This window comes from Entelurus aequoreus, linkage group LG26 (genome assembly GCF_033978785.1).
Source record: "Entelurus aequoreus isolate RoL-2023_Sb linkage group LG26, RoL_Eaeq_v1.1, whole genome shotgun sequence".
In the NCBI taxonomy this organism is placed as follows: domain Eukaryota; kingdom Metazoa; phylum Chordata; class Actinopteri; order Syngnathiformes; family Syngnathidae; genus Entelurus; species Entelurus aequoreus.
In genome coordinates this window covers 20,922,914-20,943,833 of record NC_084756.1, presented here as the reverse complement: position 1 = coordinate 20,943,833, position 20,920 = coordinate 20,922,914, and the positions used below count along the sequence as shown (strand labels likewise).

Sequence of the window (20,920 nt, the reverse complement as noted above, 5' to 3'; positions counted from 1 at the left end):
TAATCGAACCACTTAAAATTATTTAATTTTTGACAAGGTTGCAAGCTCAAAAATGACTCATTTTATTAACAGTATTAAGAGTAACAGCAGTGAGTTTTCCACTTATAATTAGCGGCTTGTCCCTTTATGCTAACATCATGTCGGCACTAAGCACATAATTCAGGAAATAAATTGTACAATATTTCAAACATGAACAAATGAATGGTCTATTTTTGATCTTTTTTCATACAGTATACAAGGCGCACCGGATTATAGGGCGCATTAAAGGAGTCATATTATTATTATCTTTTTCTAAGAAGCAGCATCTCCTCCTCCGTAAACAACAACTCCGGAAATGTGTCCCGTGAAAAACCGTCCGACCGGAACTTTAATAACTAAAGTTCCTTGGGTGAATAATGTAAACTCACTACACCGGTATGTTTTAGCGCTTTCATGGCGAGTTTACTACAGATATAAGTAAGAACTTTACACTACTTTATATTAGAAATGGCAACAGCGGAAGATGAATGTCACATAACAAGAAGATAGAGAAAAAGAAGAAGCTTATCAACTACGGCGTCACCACGGACCTACAACATTTTTTAGGATTTATGCAGATCCCAAATACAGATCAGCAGGTACCAGAAGGAAAGAAACGTTTCTTTTGCATAATATTGCGAAACAAAACGCCAGATAATGTCTTACCTTATACACACACCATAATAATACTCGCATGTTGAAGCACATCAAGCAGTGTGGCTTCATAGCTTACCAAAGTCGTACTAAAACATTTTGATAGATTTTTGAGCGCCGTGTGTAATGTTCTATATTTTCAATGGAACATAAAAATTGTTGGTGTTGTTTACTTGACTCATATTTCCATCATAGTGCAGTCTACACATATCTCTTATGTTTGACTGCCATCTACTGCTCACACTTATCATTACACCATGTACCAAATAAAATTGCTTCGAGGTCGGTAAGCAAAACCAGAATTATTCCATACATGAGGCGCACCGGGTTATAGGGCGCACTCTCGAGTTTTGAGAAAAAAAATATATTTTAAGTGTGCCTTATAGTCCGGAAAATACGGTACTACAACACAAAGTTTATTTAATGTCACGTTATGACTAATGAAATTTGGTCATTTCCTGACCAACAATGTGGATCCAACATTAAGACATCAAAGTTGTCTCAACTTATAAAATACAACTATTTTGTATCGTTGTTTCGAAGTCTTTTCTAAAGGCCATGCATGTATAATCAATGTCTTTTTGGCACACTGCCTGGGCTTATTGAAGTGCATCACAATGAGACATTTCCTGTTTCTTGCTTGATACTGGAAGTGGAAACTGCGCTCGACATGCATTACTCCACTTGCTGGGACTTGTGTTTCTGTCCAAGTATCGTCTTCCTATGATGTCGTTGGTTGACTATTTAGTGACTTTTTACTGATAAAATAGACAATGATTATTTTAAAAGCACCACTGAATGGTTGTGATTAGAGATGTCCGATAATATCGGCCTGCCGATAAATGCTTTAAAATGTAATATTGGAAATTATCGGTATCGTTTTTTAAATTATCGGTATCTGTATCGTTTTTTTTTTTTTTTTTTTTTTTTTTTTTAAATTAAATCAACATAAAAAACAAGATACACTTACAATTAGTGCACCAACCCAAACAACCTCCCTCCCCCATTTACACTCATTCACACATTCACACAAAAGGGTCGTTTCTTTCTGTTATTAATATTCTGGTTCCTACATTATATATCAATATATATCAATACAGTCTGCAAGGGATACAGTCTGTAAGCACACATGATTGTGCGTGCTACTGGTCCACTAATAGTACTAACCTTTAACAGTTAATTTTACTCATTTTCATTAATTACTAGTTTCTATGTAACTGTTTTTATATTGTTTTACTTTCTTTTTTATCCAAGAAAATGTTTGAATTTATTGATCTTATTTTATTTTATTAATTTTTAGAAAAAGGACCTTATCTTCACCATACCTGGTTGTCCAAATTAGGCATAATAATGTGTTAATTCCACGACTGTATATATCGGTATCGGTTGATATCGGTATCGGTAATTAAAGAGTTGGACAATATCGGAATATCGGATATCGGCATAAAGCCATTATCGGACATCCCCAGTCGAAATGTTAAGCCATTGGTGAATACATGTTGGTGAGTGGATCTGGGTTAGTTTTTTACCTCATTCCTGTGAGAACCCTGCATGTGATTATGTAAAGGGAATTAATTAATTTATCCAGGACTAGCTGCAGCATGCTCAAACAACCACCAGGTATCATCTGTGAGCAGAAAATACTGTATCATCTATTTCTCTTCCAGACTTACGGTGGGTGCCATATGTCAAAAATAACTAATAATAGACACATTGTTGATGTTTGTTAAAAAAAAAAGTACAAGCAGCCCAGTTGAAATTAATAATCTGTTGTTTTTGCCTTATTGTCTTGTTTGAAGTCATATGTTTACTCAATTACTTTACAATGCATTTTTTTAAATAATGCAATGCTTTACAGTGGCAGTAATATTGTAAAGTAACTAATGATATTTTAGTGGCAAAGACAGGTGACATCATATTAGGGTTGTACGGTATACTGGTATTAGTTTTGTACCGCGATACTAATGAATTATTTTCGGTACTATACCGCCTCTAAAAAGTACCAGTCCGCCACTCAACCCACGCCCCCGTCGTCGTGTCATTGCAGGTTTACGAGCAGACGAGCATGTTCGGCAGCTCACAATCACAGAGTACTTACAAGCAGACACATTGTGTAGACAGAAAAGGGAGAACGGACGCATTTTGACTTAAAAACTAACAATAAAGATGAAGTTATAACACTGAAACACCCACCGGAAGAGGTGCTTTTTTAGACATGGCTAGCTAGCTAGCGGCTAAAGTCCAGCCCCAGTCGGCAGTGTTTTAGCTACTTCTAAATCACTAATCCTCGCCTCCATGGCGACAAATAAAGTAAGTTTCTTACAAGTATCATCCCTGCAGGACGAGGAATAGCTAAACATGCTTCACTACACACCGTAGCTCACCGGCGTCAAAATGTAAACAAACGCCATTGGTGGATCTACACTTAACATCCACTGTAATGATACCAAGTACAGGAGCGTATCTGGTCGGTACAACTATGATTACGTCAATATTTTTTGGCATCGCAACATCATCTTTTGTTTTTTTTAAAATGTATATTATGTTTATAAACTCAGGAAATATGTCCCTGGACACATGAGGACTTTGAATATGACCAATGTATGATCCTGTAACTCAGTGGTCCCCAACCACCGGGCTGCGGCCCGGTACCGCACAAGAATTTTTATATATATATATTTTTTAAATTAAATCAACATAAAAAACACAATATATACATTATGTATCAATATAAATAAATACAGTCTGCAGGGATACAGTCCCTAAGCACACATGATTGTATTTCTTTATGACAAAAAAATGAAAAAAATAAAAAATAAAAAAATATTTTTTTACTACCCCCCAACCCTGCCCCCCCCCCGGTCCGTGGGACAAATTTTCAAGCATTGACTGGTCCACAAGTACAAAAATTCTGGGGACCACTGCTGTAACTACTTGGTATCGGATTGATACCCAAATGTGTGGTATTATCCAAAACTAATGTAAAGTATCAAACAACAGAAGAATAAGTGATTATTACATTTTAACAAAAGTGTAGATAGAACATGTTAAAAGAGAAAGTAAGCAGATATTAACAGTAAATGAACAAGTGGATTAATAATAAATTTTTACAGTTTGCCCTTAATAATTTTGACAAAATAATAGAATGGAAAATGACACAATATGTTACTGCATATGTCAGCAGCTAAATTAGGAGCCTTTGTTTGCTTACTTACTGACAAAAGACAAGTTGTCTTGTATGTTCACTATTTTATTTAAGGACAAAATTGTAATAAGAAACATGTTTAATGTACCGAAAGGTTTTTTTTGTTAAAATAAAGCCAATAATGCTATTTTTGTGGTCCCCTTTATATAGAAAAGTACTGAAATATTGGTATCGGGACAACACTACATCAGATATACCGTATCACATTTGGAAGGTACGGTAGTTGTTGAACACTGATAATGCATTGATGTCGTAATGTAATTGTTTTATGTTCATTTTCAGATAAAGAAAGAGAAAACGTATATATGATACTCAAGTTCGCTTGGTAGGAAGAATGGTTCTTTTCAGTGACAGGCGCCGTGTGACTCGTCGTCTTTGAGCTCTTTGTGACGCCCTCTGCTTTTTTTTTTTAAGCGTCTGTGTCCACAGCCTGAGCACTGATAGATGTTCTGCTTGCAGGGATCACCTAATGGAAAGACGCCATTTGGTCACAGGCGGCGGGTCAAGTGATCTCTCTTCTTTGCAAGAATCTTTCAGATGGCCGTAGTGAGACAAATTGTAATTGCATGCAAAATGGAGGCATTACTTTTATCTTCATTAACAAAGAGGCTTCTTTTCCTTGCACTAAAATTTGTACACTCTCGCAGCCGCAGGATTCGGGTAAAAATGTTGTGTGTTCTTGGGAATGGAGGAGCATGTGGTCGCCCGCCTTGGCTCGTGAAACTGCAAACATATACAGTAATCATGGCGCTTTACTTTTTCCACATTTTGTTAGTATTTCAGCCCTATTTCAAAATGAAATCAATTCATTTTATCCTCAATGTTCTACAGACAGCAACCCATAATGACAATGAGATTTTTATATATATATATACACTACCGTTCAAAAGTTTGGGGTCACCCAAACAATTTTGTGGAATAGCCTTCATTTCTAAGAACAAGAATAGACTGTCGAGTTTCAGATGAAAGTTCTCTTTTTCTGGCCATTTTGAGCGTTTAATTGAGCCCACAAATGTGATGCTCCAGAAACTCAATCTGCTCAAAGGAAGGTCAGTTTTGTAGCTTCTGTAACGAGCTAAACTGTTTTCAGATGTGTGAACATGATTGCACAAGGGTTTTCTAATCATCAATTAGCCTTCTGAGCCAATGAGCAAACACATTGTACCATTAGAACACTGGAGTGATAGTTGCTGGAAATGGGCCTCTATACACCTATGTAGATATTGCACCAAAAACCAGACATTTGCAGCTAGAATAGTCATCTACCACATTAGCAATGTATAGAGTGTATTTCTTTAAAGTTAAGACTAGTTTAAAGTTATCTTCATTGAAAATTACAGTGCTTTTCCTTCAAAAATAAGGACATTTCAATGTGACCCCAAACTTTTGAACGGTAGTGTATATTTTTTTATTAAATTAAATAATTCTCATGCTCCATCACCTTGGATGAGAAACATTGGTTTTAATCCAGGATGTGTCTGTACATTGCTGCATTCCCCTTTCCCTCTATCCTGACTAGTTTCCCAGTTTCTGCCGCTGAAAACCATCCCCACCATGCTTCAATGTAGGGATGATACTGGCCTGGTTTCTGGCAAAAATGACACCTGGTCTTCACGCCAAAGAGTTCAATCTTTGTCTCGTCAGACCAGAGAAGTTTGTTTCTCATTTTGGCAAACTTTTTACGAAGAAGTGGCTTCCGTTTGGCCTCTGTACCATACAGGCCTGATTGGTGGATTGATGGTTGTCCTACTCGAAGGTTCTCCTCTCTCCACAGAGGAATGTTGTAGCTCGGACAGAGTGACCATCGGGTTCTGGGTCAGATAAATGCAGCAATGTACAGAGACATACTGCATGCATGAAAACCAATGCTTCCAATCCAACCTGGTTGAGCTTGTGGGGTGCTGCGAAGTGGAATAGGTGAAACTTCTCAAAGATAGGTGTATTCAAAAAGACTTGAGGCTGTAATTGCTGCCAAATGTGCATCAACAAAGTATTAAGCAAATGCTGTGATTATGATGTACCGTATTTTCCAGACCTGAGGGCGCACCGGATTATAAGGCGCACTGCCGATGAATGGTCTATTTTTGCCAGGTTCAAACAATGATGACATCTATTAATCAGACAAGAAGCAAGGAATCATGCAGAGACAAGAGTTCAATTTAGCTCATGAGGAGAACGCATGGAGCTGCACACTTAGTTACAGTCTCGCCATACGCTCTAGGGTACAGCTCCAGCGTCCCTCAATTTATTCAGGAGTTCCCAAGTCAACATCACTGAGGCCGCCTCTAAAAGGAGTGGTCACATATAACATGCAAAGCAGATGAATGGTCTATGTTTGATCTTTTTTCATATATTAGGCACACCGGATTAAAAGTCATATTATTTTTTTCTAAATGTAAAACACTTCCTTGTGGTCTACATAAAATGCAATGGTGGTTCTTTGGTCAAAATGTTGCATAGATTATGTTTTACAGATCATCTTCAAGCCGCTTTCTGACAGTCGCTTCAGGAAAGCGTCGTTTTGTGGCCGGTCTTATTTACGTGGCTCACCTTCGGCAGCGTCTTCTCCCCGTCATCTTTGTTGTAGCGGTGTAGCGTGCAAGGACGGGAGTGGAAGAAGTGTCAAAAGATGGAGCTAACTGTTTTAATGACATTCACACTTTATTTCAATCAATAACGGAGCAGCATCTTCTCATTCGGAAACAACACCGGAAATGTGTCCCGTGAAAAACTCTCCTACCGGAACTCTCTAAAAACTAAAGTTCCTTGGGTGAATAATGTAAACTCACTACACCGGTTTGTTTTAGCACTTTCATGGCGAGTTTACTGACAGATATAAGTAAGAACTTTACACTACTTTGTATTAGAAATGGCAACAGCGGAGGATGAATGTCCCATAACAAGAAGATAGAGAAAAAGAAGAAGCTTATCGACTATGGAGTCGGCACGGACTACAAAGGCGGACTCGTGCAATTTTTCTGGATTTATGCACATCCCAAATACAGATCAGCAGGAACCAGAAGGTAAGAAAAGTTGCTTTTGCATAATATTGCGAAACAAAATGCCAGATAATGTGTCTTACTTTATACACACACCATAATAATACTCGTATGTTGAAGCACAGTACATTTCACCAAGTGGAGCGACTTCATAGCTTACCAAAGTCGCACTAAAACATTTTGATAGATTTTTGAGCGTCGTGTCTAATGTTCTACATTTTTAATGGAACATATAAAATGTTGGTGTTGTTTACTTGAATCATATTGTCATCATAGTGCAGCCTACACTTATCTCTTATGTTTGACTGCCATCTACTGGTCACACTTATCATTACACCATGTACCAAATTAAATAGCTTCGAGGTGGGTAAGCTCAACCAAACGTATTCCTTACATTAGGCGCACCGAGTTTTGAGAGAAAAAAAAAAGATTTTAAGTGTGCCTTATAGTCCGGAAAATACGGTACATGTTTTTTCTAATAAATTTATAAGAAATAAAAAAAAAACTTTTCAAATTGTCATTATGGGGTATTGTGTGCGGAATTTTGAGGACAAAAATAGATTCATGCCATTTTGAAATAAGGCTGTAACATTACAAAATGTGGAAAAAGTAAGGCGCTGTGAATATCTTCCGGATGCACAGGAAGTTTGAAGGCTTCCTGCAAAGACAAAAGTCAAAACAGTAAAAGTGGTTCTGACCCCGCGAGCTTTCAGTTTTACCGTCTGATGGATGACTTTATGGGAGGGAGACCGTTGTCGAACTTCGATTTCAATGGCGTGGATGTTAGTTTGGAGGAGGAAAATGTTAACATGCCCGTGGACAACAACAACAACTTTGAGGTTTATAAGAAAGATCGCACCATCACCGGTAAGCGTATGCACATAAACATTCATAAACCGATAAGGCGACGGAGAAAAACTAAACCTGTGGAGCACACAGGGTGAACGAGCTGAGGACGTCCAGTCAATGCGGCGTTTGTTTACAGCATAGGCACAAGTCGTTTCTTCTTCTACTAATTCTAGAGAAAAAGACAACTATTCACATGCTCAGATTGTTATGTACAGGAGGAGGAGACAGAATTTTTTATTAATATAAAAGTATATATAACAAATAATAATATCAATCAACAAGGGAAATGGAGTGTGAGGAATCCAAAGTGTGTCTGAGACTGTGTGGTGATTAGCTGGTAAGTGTTACCGGTAGTGTTGAGTGAGAGGCGGAGGATCAAGATGGATAAGGTAAAGTTCGGAGGTCCGTGAGCAGGAAGGAATTTGGGGCTATCGCAAGGCGTAGAGTGTCCGTGTCCAAGCGGGAGGTCGAGATCCGAGAGGCAGTCCGGGAAGCAGAAGGAACAAGGAAAAACGAGACACACAGCTCGTCAGGCGGGAACGGAGGTCTGCAGTTGGAGCGACAAGGAGGACACGAGACAATCAATACGACGGGGGGAAGAAAACACAGAGAGAGCAGGATTGCATATAGCGTGGATAATTTAGGCTTACTGTACAGGACAGGTAGCTATGTTTTGGCACGGGATAGCAGGTTGGGCAGGCCTCGGATCAGCTTCAGGTGTGCTGATTGCCGGTGATTGATTGCGCCCGGGCCGTGACACAGATGTTTTATTCTGATTAAATGTTTGGCGCATGAATAAGCACGCCATGAATATATTAATTTATTTAGTCCAAGTAAGTAGTGAATTTGGAATTCCGATAAACCACGTTTGAGATCAGATTGGAGAAATGTTGCGGATGTAAACATGGCTAATGATAGCTAACGTTAGTAGCTAAACTTTGCTAAGTCGCTATCATCAGCTGACGGTAAGCCAAGCTAAAAACGACAAAAATAAAGGCAAGCGCCTTCTTTTATGTCGACCAATATGTGGTAATAATCAGTGTTGGGTTAGTTACTGAAAACCAGTAACTAGTTACAATTACTAGTTACTTTATTTCAAAAGTAACTCAGTTACTAACTCAGTTACTTACACCAAAAAGTAATGCGTTACTGTGAAAAGTAACTATTTAGTTACTTCTGACCCCCCCCCCCCCTTTTTTTTTAAGGCTCCCATTAATGCCCTTTTAGCCTATTGCACTGGAGAATAATACAATCTGTTGATCAACTTGACATGCATTTGCATCACTGAACTCAGAAAGCAATGTGGTCTACATACAACACACAAACAATGTGCTCTACATACAACACACAAACAATGTGCTCTACATACAACACACAAAGACAAAGATATGTTTCAAAGGGCCAATTTATTTCAGGCCAGAAAAAATTGACAAAACTATTTTAAATAGCTGCAACATAATGGCACTTTAACTTTAACTCTAAGTAGATAGGATCTTTGATCCAAGACACAACTTACATTTAACTAAAATGTTATTTTCTTTGTACTCGACAAAAGAAAAGTATTGAGAATGTCTCCATGTTAAAAAACTCGACTTCTGGCTTCGCCATGATGTCTTGTTAGTTGTTATGAGAGTAGCGTATGTGTGTGTGTGTGTGTGTGTGGCCCTTTAAGATATGACAGCATGAGAGGTGAGTGACGTCAGTGAGTGAGTGGGCGAGAGATGTGAGGGAGCGGCGACAGTGAGTGCGTGTAGGTGCTCTAGCTTGGTGGATGGCTGCGTGCAATAAAGTCACAAAGTTGCAACAAACCGCCGGGCTCGTCATTCACCCTCAGCTGTAAAGACCCTCTTCCGGGTAAAGTGAAGGTTGTTAGACCCGAAGTACGGCTCTGGAGGCGTGCTTTCTGTGGGTGGGGGAAAGCACGCCTCTTCTTTTCCACCGGAGCGCTCCAATAAAACACACTCAGATCTTCAGTTTCTAGCCGATACTACATAAAAATAACGTAAAATAACGCAGTAACGCATCATGCAGTAACGGTAACTGAGTTACTGTATATAAAAAAATAACGCGTTAGATTACTAGTTACCGCCGAAACTAACGGCGTTACAGTAACGCGTTACTTAGAAACGTGTTAGTCCCAACCCTGGTAATAATTACTGCTTATGAATCATACCGAAAACCGTGTATATTGTCATAATTTGTTAAAATGCCAAATTAGTTCTTGTAGCCAAAAGCTGTTCATGTGGAAAAGTTAAAAATGTTCAAAAATGCATGAAACCCTCAAGCACAAATCCATTATAGCAGTACCTAAGAACCAATACAATCTGCTCTTGTTTTAGCGAGTCTTTTATCAGCATAAAATCAGCTAAGATTCTGAAAACTCTGCTTTGTGTAATTTCATCAACAGTGTCTTTCCTTACCATGTCAGCCATTTTGGATTGTGTGACTCGTGTATTTAGCATGTTTTCGTTCCATTTTTTGTTAATCACTATGTTTGGCAAAAAGTTCTGTAATGGCCAACGTTTCCTTTATTCCCCGAGTCATTTGTCTCTCTGTGAGCTCGCGCCGCAATGTTTCGTGTGGCTGTGCACAGGAGGACATCTGCAACAGTTGTTATGTACTTTGTTTTCTTCCACCATTTTTTGGTTTTCTTTATCCATTGATACAGTATGTGACTTATGAAGCCCCTTTTGTACTCAATGGCAACAATGGCATTGAGATGGTGCTTTGACTTAGTATGCTTCTGGAATCCGCCTTCTTTATACTTATTCCAGTATAAGTTGCCCTGAAGCAGCGCACATTTTCACGTCAACATCAGTTTTGATACATCTCAACTTTGCTGGGAAAATGTCAAGTTGTGGTGATGACCAACCCCAAGATGCAAAGATGGCAGGCTTGATACAGGAAGACATGACTTTTACTGTCCAAAAAATGCAGGAAAAACACGAGACAGGAAGCAGTATACCAGGAAAACAGGTAAACTGGAAACAGCAAACAGGAACCAGCAAACAGGAAACGAGAAAACTGTAGACAGCAACAGCAAACAGGAACCAGCAAACAGGAAACGAGAAAACTGTTGACAGCAACCAGCAAACAGTCCACATCATACAGGAACCAGCATACAATACTCCAGCCCTGACTGGAGGGAGAGGCAGGTATAAATAAGAGCCTGATTGGCAATTGCCACCAGGTGTGCCAGATTGCCAATCAGGGACAGGTGAGGGAAGACAGCGCTTTAGATGTGTGTCCAAGTTAAAGGAAACGGCAGGCTGTCTTCTTCTAATGGATTTATTACAATCTTCGCAAGCTGAGTAACGTTTGCTGTGGTCTGGAACAACATGGCACACAAACAACTATCAGAAATGCAGCCAATATTACGTACAGATAATGTGTCATGAGACATGCAAATATAAATTAAATAGACAGAGGACATAAGTAAAGGAAATTAAATGAGCTCAAATGTACCTACAAGTGAGGCATAATGATGCAATAAGTACATACAGCTAGCCTAAATAGCATGTTAGCATCGATTAGCTTGCAGTTATGCAGTCACCAAATATGCCAGATTAGCACTCCACACAAGTCAAACACATCAACAAAGATCACCTTTGTGCATTCACACACAGCATAAAACGTTTGGTGGACAAAATGAGACAAAGAAGGAGAGGCATAAAACACGTCTTTCTGTGGCATCGTTGAAGAAAGTTGAACATGTAAACAAATTATTAGGACAAAATGGCGCTCGCCAGAGAATCATGTTTAATACAAACAGTGGGATTTCTAACAATTAGGAAGGTTTGTGTCATGTTTGTCCTCCTACAGAAACCCTATTAAAACAAAAATATATTTTTTCCCCCCATCTTTTTCTATTTTCTTACATTTTTGAAAAAGCTCCAGGGAGCCACTAGGGCGGCTCTAGAGCCGCAGGTTTGAGACCCCCGGGTTAATCCATTACATGATTTATTTCCACATACGGATATGCTAAAGGTTTGAAATGTTGCACAAGCATACAAATGTTTTAAATTAGATTTTTCTTAAAGGTTATATTTCTCCACTTTTGTTGAGAAAAATTGTTGTACATTCTTGGGTAGCAGGTTATAGTTTGCTTTGTACATCATTTCAGCTGTTTGCAAATGCACCAAATCATTGAACTTCAATATTTGTGATTTAATAAATAAAAGCTTTGTATGTTCTCTATATCCAACATGATGTATTATTCTAATTGATCTGTTTTGTAATACCGTTAAAGCGCACATGTGTAGTTGTTTCCCCATATTTCTGCACAATAACTCAGATACGGTAACACTCGCGAGCAGTAAAAAATATGAAGTGATTTTTGGTCTAGAACATGTTTTGCTTTATTCATTATTGACGTGTTTCTTGCTACTTTATGTTGTATGTTTTTTACATGAGGTTCCCAGTTCATTTGATCATATATCATTACACCCAAAAAATGTGTTTTCTTTCACCCTTTTAATGTCTACTCCGTCTATTTGTATTTGTGTTCGACTTTCCCTTCTACTGTTACCAAATAGCATTATTTTAGTTTTACTGAGATTCAAAGATAGTCTGTTTTTGTCAAACCATCTTTTTAATTTGTTAATTTCTTCTATTATCTTCTGTGTGTTCTCTCCTGTTCTCCCCAGTTGTATCATCTGCAAATAATACTAACTTTAAAGGCCTACTGAAACCCACTACTACCGACCACGCAGTCTGATAGTTTATATATCAATGATGAAATATTAACATTGCAACACATGCCAATACGGCCGGGTTAACTTATAAAATGCAATTTTAAATTTCCCGCAAAACTTCCGGTTGAAAACGTCTATGTATGATGACGTTTGCGCGTGACGTCAATGGTTGAAACGGAAGTATTCGGACACCATTGTGTCCAATACAAAAAGCTCTGTTTTCATCGCAAAATTCCACAGTATTCTGGACATCTGTGTTGGTGAATCTTTTGCAATTTGTTCAATGAACAATGAAGACTGCAAAGAAGAAAGCTGTAGGTGGGATCGGTGTATTAGCGGCTGGCTGCAGCAACACAACCAGGAGGACTTTGACTTGGATAGCAGACGTGCTATCCGACGCTAGCCGCCGACCGCATTGACGATCGGGTGAAGTCCTTCGTCGCTCCGTCGATCGCTGGAACGCAGGTGAGCACGGGTGTTGATGAGCAGATGAGGGCTGGCTGGCGTAGGTGGAGAGCTAATGTTTTTAGCATAGCTCTGTCGAGGTCCCATAGCTAAGTTAGCTTCAATGGCATCGTTAGCAACAGCATTGTTAAGCTTCGACAGGCTGGAAAGCATTAACCGTGTAGTTACATGTCCATGGTTTAATAGTATTATTGATTTTCTGTCTATCCTTCCAGTCAGGGGTTTATTTATTTTGTTTCTATCTGCAGTTAAGCCCGATGCTATCACGTTAGCTCCGTAGCTAAAGTGCTTCGCCGATGTATTGTGGAGATAAAAGTCACTGTGAATGTCCATTTCGCGTTCTCGACTCTCATTTTCAAGAGGATATAGTATCCGAGGTGGTTTAAAATACAAATCCGTGATCCACAATAGAAAAAAGAGAAAGTGTGGAATCCAATGAACCCTTGTACCAAAGTTATGGTCAGAGCGAAAAAAGATACGTCCTGTACTGCACTCAGTCCTTCACTCTCACGTTTCTCATCCACAAATCTTTCATCCTCGCTCAAATTAATGGGGTAATCGTCGCTTTCTCGGTCCGAATCGCTCTCGCTGCTGGTGTAAACAATGGGGAAATGTGAGGAGCCTTTCAACCTGTGACGTCACGCTACTTCCGGTACAGGCAAGGCTTTTTTTTATCAGCGACCAAAAGTTGCGAACTTTATCGTCGATGTTCTCTACTAAATCCTTTCAGCAAAAATATGGCAATATCGCAAAATGATCAAGTATGACACATAGAATGGATCTGCTATCCCCGTTTAAATAAAAAAAATCATTTTAGTAGGCCTTTAAGTCCTTTGTAACTTGACAAATGTCGTTTATATAAAGATTGAACGATTTTGGTCCAAGTATTTACGCTCTTATTTTGTTTTATTTTGTTCCCACTTCCCTTTCCGGATGTGTTTTCTCACAGTGCCTTCACTCCTGCTTCCAGGTGATTGGCACATGCTTTTCACCTGCTTCTAATTATCACCTGAGGACTACCCTTGCTTCATTTGATGCAGACGCTGTTGGTGCTGTCTCCTGAGGAGAACGTAAGTTTTTAAGTTTCTGATTCTTGCTCAGCTTTATGTTTTTTGGTAGTGATGGTCAGATGAAGCCTCATGAGGCATTGAACCAACAATTGGTTGGAGAATGTATAATTACGAAAAGCTGTATTTTTAACCGCAGAATGTGTGATGCATTGAATTGTTGCGTCTGTCCCAGCTCTTGGAAATGACAGTGACTAACGATAAATGTTTGACCGTTTTACTAGTTAAATGAATACAAGTATAATAGAATGTTTTATGTGTTATATATGTACAGTGCAGGCCAAAAGTTTGGACACACCTTCTCATTTCAATGTGTTTTCTTTATTTTCATGCCTATTTACATTGTAGATTGTCACCGATGGCATCAAAACCATTTCAGGTGACTACCTCTTGAAGCTCATTGAGAGAATGCCAAGAGTGTGCAAAACAGTAATCAGAGCAAACTACAATATAAAACATGTTTTCAGTTATTTCACCTTTGTTTTGTTAAGTACAAAACTCCACATGTGTTCATTCGTAGTTTTGATGCCTTCAGTGACAATCTGCAATGTAAATAGTCATGAAAATAACTATAAATGTGTTTGTATTTTGCCAACATGGTAGAATCATATTATATGGGAGGTTGTATCATGTTTTTCTGTCACCTTGAGGAAGATGAAAATTTAATGTAACTTGGACAATGGTGTACAGAACATTTCCTTCATTTAATTTCATTTATTTATTTATTTCAGGCAATGACATAAAAAAGTACAAAGTTGACAACACATAATATAAATTAATATAGTGCAAAAGGTAATGTATAGTATGTAATGCATGATTGTCCAGTAACTAAAGATTTATTTCATTAAAATGTTTAGTTTTAAGTGATTTCTATTTTTTCCCCCCAACAAAACCACTCCATAATCCAGCAATTGAATTCTGGTGGTTGGTTAAAAAAAGAATAAATACAGAATGCGTTACTTTATTAAACATAATGTTTAAAGGGGTAAACACTTTCAAGAGTATTGAGTATTGAACCCACGCCACGTGGCGTAAAATTCAAATGCGCAAACCATTACACTACCAAGGATTACAATACTTGAACAGCACAAATTAGTTATTCAGTATAAATAACAAAGCGGTGACTGGTTTCGCTGTAATTTTTTGATCCTATTGGCATTTAAGAAACTATTTTTATTCTTTATCCAGATTCCGAACTGAACATAAACTCTCAAAAGCTCACATTTTCGATGGAGCTTGCGGTGTTTTGAGATGTCGAATTTCTCGGCAACATCTGAACCGGTCACTTAGACTTAGACCAGGGGTCGGCAACCCGCGGCTCTAGAGCCGCATGCGGCTCTTTAGCGCCGCCCTAGTGGCTCTCTGAAACTTTTTAAAAAATGTATGAAAAATGGAAAAAGATGAGGGGGAAAAAAATTATTTTTTGTTTTAATATGGTTTCTGTAGGAGGACAAACATGACACAAACCTCCCTAATTGTTATAAATCACACTGTTTGTATTAAACATGCGAGTATTTGGCAAGCGCCGTTTTGTCATACTAATTTTGGCGGTCCTTGAACTCACCTTAGTTGTTACATGTATAACTTTCTCCGACTTTCTAGGACGTGTTTTACGCCACTTCTTTTTCTGTCTCATTTTGTCCACCACACGTTTAACGTTGTGCGTGAATGCACAAAGGTGAGTTTTGTTGATGTTATTGACTTGTGTGGAGTGCTAATCAGACATATTTGGTCACTGCATGACTGCAAGCTAATCGATGCTAACATGCTATTTAGGCTAGCTATATGTACATATTGCATCATTATGCCTCATTTGTAGCTATATTTGAGCTCATTTAGTTTCCTTTAAGCCATCTCAATTCTATGTATATCTCATGACACACTATTTGTATGTAATATGGCTTTTAATTTGTTGCGGCTCCAGACAAATTTGTTTTTGTATTTTTGCTCCAATATGGCTCTTTCAACATTTTGGGTTGCCGACCCCTGACTTAGACAAACTTTATTGCTCCACAAGGGAAATTGTTCCACACAGTAGCTCAGTTACAAAGGATGGAAAGAATAAGAATGGAAAGGATAATGCAGGTATTAAGTAGACAAAAAATGTACCATAGTAGCAATATAAAATGTAACATATATGTAATGTTTATATACAGTATATAATATATACTGATATATTATATTATGTTTTTATATTATATATATATCTATATATATATCTATATATATATATAGATATATATATAGATATATATAAACAAATCCCAATTACCATGTACAATATTACAGTATATGTAACAGCTGCAGCAAAAAAAAAAGAGCAGCATAAAATAGAGAGTAGATCCAGAAAAACATATACATTGTAAACAAAGAGAGGTAGCTAACATAGAACACACGTGGTACAGGCTGGCAGCGAGGCGTAACACGTCATTTCTGGCTCCTCCCCTACAGGATGCAAAGCCTCGATACGCGCTTTGCGGAAACACCCCCTCCATTACTCGACACATCTCGGAGCTTCGGCACATTTCGTCCCATTTTTGGATTTTCATACTTTGGTGCTTAACAGACTTTTTGCCTGTGCATTCCTGTGTGCACTCTGTATTGGTTGCATTTTTGTATATTGTGCAACAACTTCATTCATATCACCCGTCACTTTTGCCATTGCATCTTGCGGTCACAGAGCAGCACTGTGGAACAGGGGTTAGTGCGTGTGTACGAAGGTCCTGGGTTCGATCCTGGGCTCGGGATCTTTCTGTGTGGAGTTTGCATGTTCTCGCTGTGACTGCGTGGGTTCCCTCCGGGTACTCCGGCTTTCTCCAAAGACATGCACCTGGGGATAGGTTGATTGGCAACACTAAATTGGCCCTAGTGTGTGAACGTGAGTGTGAATGTTGTCTATCTGTGGGATCTGAGCCGAGGATGTCGTTGTAGCTTGTGCAGCCCTTTGAGACACTCGTGATTTAGGGATATATAAGTAAACATTGATTGATGATTGATTGATATCTGTGTTGGCCCTGTGATGAGGTGGCGACTTTTCCAGGGTGCACTCCGCCTTCCGCCCGAAAGCAGCTGAGATAGGCTCCAGCACCCTCGCGACCCTGAAAGGGACAAGTGGTAGAAAATGGATGGATGGATGGTTCTTGCGGTCATGCCACCAACACGAAGAACAGAACATAACATTTTAGGTGGTTGCACACCTAAAAACTAACAAGTGTAACATATTTAAGACCATTAAATCCAGAATTAGGCAGACGAAACGAAGACCTCCTCCTTGCCTTTTTTTCGGTGCAGTACATCTCAGTCGCCAAGAGCCAAGCCCTAAAGTGTGACAGTATTATGGAGAAGGAGACGGCACTGAGACAGGGGCGTCGATAGTTTGAGATGCGTTTATTAAACACAAGGAAGTGGAGTGTGTAATTAACCCAGATAAGTATGGTGTGACTGTGTGTTGTGTTTAACTGAGTGTTACCAGGAGTTGTTGAAAGTGCGCGTTGAGCAAGAGGTGGAAGTCCAGGGAGGGCAAGGCAAGCTCGGAGGTCCCTGGGCAAGCGAGAGGTCCGTGTCTAGGCGTTAGGTCGAGATCCAAGAAGGCAGCAGGGAGTCCAGAAGGGATCCAGAAAGACAAGACACACAACTCGAAACCAGGAAACAAGACGATGAGCAGAGAGAGAGCGAATGCACATAGGGATAGAGCTAGACACGTGTAGGCTTACATTACTAAGACAGGTAGCTATGTTCTGGCACTGGAACGCAGGACGCGCTGCCTTATGAAGGGAGTGGAGTCTTCATCAACGTCAGGTGTGTTGCGCGTCTGCAGCAGTAAGGGAACGCCCGTGGGCGTGTCCAGAGGTGCGCACAGATGAATGAGAGGCGGCAGGAGTCTGAGCTGTAACCTAAAGCTGTTTTAAGTACCGTATTTTTCGGACCATAGGGCGCACTGAAGATGAGTGGGTCTATTCAGGGCTTCTTTCATATATAAGGCGCACCGGATTATAAGGCGCATTAAAGGGGTCACATTATGATTTTTTTTCTAAATTTAAAACACTATCTTGTCGTCTACATAACGTGATGGTGGTTCTTTGATGAAAGTGTTGCATAGGTTGTTTTACAGACCATTTTCAAGGAGCTTTCTGAGCGTCTCACCTTCGTCATCTTTGTTGTAGCGGTGTAGCGTGCAAGGACGGGAGTGGAAGAAGTGTCCAAAAGATGGCGCTAACTGTTTTAATGACTTTTAGACTTTACTTAAATCAATAACAAAGCAGCATCTCCTCATCCGTGGCTCAATGATGCAATATCAACGCCGGAAATGTGTCCCATGAAAATCTGTCTGACCGGAACCCTCTACTAACTAAAGTTCCGTGGGTGAATAATGTAAACACACTACAGTTTTTAGCGCTTTGATAGCTATTCTACTGACAGATATAAGTAAGAACTTTACGCTACTTTATATTAGAAATGGCAACAGCTGAAGATGAATGCCACATAAGAAGGTAGAGAAAAAGAAGAAGCTTATGACTACGGTGTCGGCACGGACTACAATGGTGGAGACGTGCACATTTTCAGGACTTATGCAGTAGGGATGTCCCGATCCGATATTTGGATTGGATCGGCCGCCGATATTTGCCAAAAAATGCGTATCGGCAAGGCATGGGAAAATGCCGATCCAGATCCAGTTTTTTTTTAAAAAGTCCGGTCCGTGTTTTCCAACGCACCGATTTAAATAATACATTCCACTTTTCTGCTGCTCCCTAATTTACGTTCCGCATTTTCCAGCACACCTTCAACACATCCACAGGTCTGTGTCCTAACCGTTAAGACGGCCATGTGAATTAAAAGTTACCGGTAAAAATGTCAGCTGTCTCTGTGCGATATAGTAAATGACTATATCGTGATATTCGAGTATACGTTCTCACACAGTTGCTTTTAGCTGCTGGCATTACACGACAGGCTCTTCTCACTCTTTCCTGTGTCTCCTTCTCACAGACAGACAAGCGCACCTTCTACATACGTCACATACTGTCACGTCATATGTCACATACGTATACGCCCTCGCGGAGCAGAGAGGTAGCAGCACGGCTAAAGTTAGCTGTGATGCTAGCGCAGCCGGGTGAGCGGTAATAATGAAGGAAGAATTAATTAATTCCCCCAAAAAACAGCAGGGGGTCCATCGTCTGGTGGGGGTTTGGCTTCAAGTGGGAATATGTCGAACAGACAACCGTAATTTGTCAAGTGTGGGGCAAAAGCGTTGCTATAAAAAGTAGCATTACTGCTAATATGTAGCATCATTTGAAAAGTCCCCTGCTAGAAAATGAAGCGTGCTTGAAACTCCGCACGTCAACATCTCCATTGTGTATTACTCAAACTCACCTAATTCAGCTGGCTAGTTGTTATCAAGAGTACTAAAACCATTTTCAACATGAATCTGACAACTAAGTAGGCTAAATAACTTTAAACTTTAATACATGCTCGGTTAAGGCCAGTATCGGCCAGTATCAGTATCGGATCGGAAGTGCAAAAACATCGGTATCGGATCGGAAGTGCAAAAACCTGGATCGGGACATCCCTATTATGCAGATCCCAAATGCACATCAGCAGGTACCAGAAGGTAAGAAAAGTTGGTTTTGCATAAAATTGCGAAACAAAACGCCAGGTAACATGTCTGCTAATCCATCAAGTGGTGCGACTTCATAGCTTACCGAAGTCGTATTAAAAACATTTTAACAGATTTTTGAGTGCCGTGTGTAATGTTCTATAGTCTCAATGGAACATTTTAAGTTTTGGTGTTTACTGCCATCATATTGCAGTCTACGCGTATCTCTTATGTTTGACTGCCATCTACTAGTCACACTTATCATTACACCATGTACCAAATAAAATTGCTTCGAGGTCAGTAAGCACAACCAGAATTATGCCGTACATTAGGAGCACCGGGTTATAAGGCTCACTGTCGATTTTTGAGAAAATGAAAGGATTTTTAGTGCGTCTTATAGTCCGAAAAATACGGTAGATTTTGTTGAAATTCATTCAACACATTTCACTTCCTGTGGTTTGTGCTGGGAGAGGTTGTGAGCCCTATCTTAGCAGTGCTTCTCTCGGACCTCGGCGGGCCGAGCATCACACTGCCAGTTTGTGTGAGAAGACGAGTGGATTTGACATGCACATCAGAGCGTGATACCAAAGTATTTTGCTCCCCCCATCACATGCCACACAAGCACGCATACACACACGCATTCTTGCTGCTGTAAAATGGATTGTTACACTAGTGGCCACTGTGATAAAACATTGCCAGCAACCTACAGCAAACTATTATTGTTCAGTGTAAAGAACATAAGCATTAGAGATGCGCGGTTTGCGGACACAACCGCGGACACCGCGGTTAATCCGCGGGTCGGGCGGATGCATGACGAAAAAAATAGATTTTAAATAGATTCGGGCGGGTGGCGGTTGAACCAATTCAGAAAAAAAAACCATAGTTAAATGTTGTTACCCACATACGAAAAACGAGCAGCACTCTTTGAAACAGGCAATTATTCATCAGGCACTGCTGCAGCTGTCACGCCAAATTTCTTCCCCCTACAAAAACCTCCCCACCCCATTTACTTCCGGGGCTGCGTCCAATAAAATCACAAAATTGCCGGAGGTCCTTAACCCGCACGCGACTGTCCTGTTTCGCGCCTGTACAAAAAATAAACAATAATCGATTTCTTTCAGATTCCAGCAGCTGTCAAAGACGAAGTATCCTTCCAGCGACGGGCAGTCAAAGCCGAAGTGCTATCGATCGCTGTCAATGACGTAAGAGGAAACATGACCACAGAAGTAAATGGGGGGGGGGAAGGATTTTGTAGGGGGAACAAATTTGGCATGACACAGCTGTCACGCCAAATTTCTTACCCCCTACAAAAGCCTTCCACCCCATTTAATTCCGGGGCTGCATCCAATAAAGTCACAAAGTTGCCGGGGGTCCTTAAC

General features: G+C 39.8%; 1 protein-coding gene across 6 annotated transcripts in view; it reads left to right on the top strand.

Moving 5' to 3' along the window:
- The window catches only part of pax7a (paired box 7a), a 317,190-nt gene that overhangs the window by 96,394 nt on the left and 199,876 nt on the right, over positions 1-20,920 (top strand). For 5 of the 6 annotated variants that reach the window (XM_062037930.1, XM_062037928.1, XM_062037929.1 and 2 more), the window contains exon 2: positions 13,834-13,954. The exons of the other annotated variant lie outside the window; for it this stretch is intronic. The gene's annotated coding sequence lies outside the window, so the exon portion shown is untranslated. The remainder of the gene's footprint in view (positions 1-13,833; positions 13,955-20,920) is intronic. 6 annotated transcript variants of the gene reach the window in all.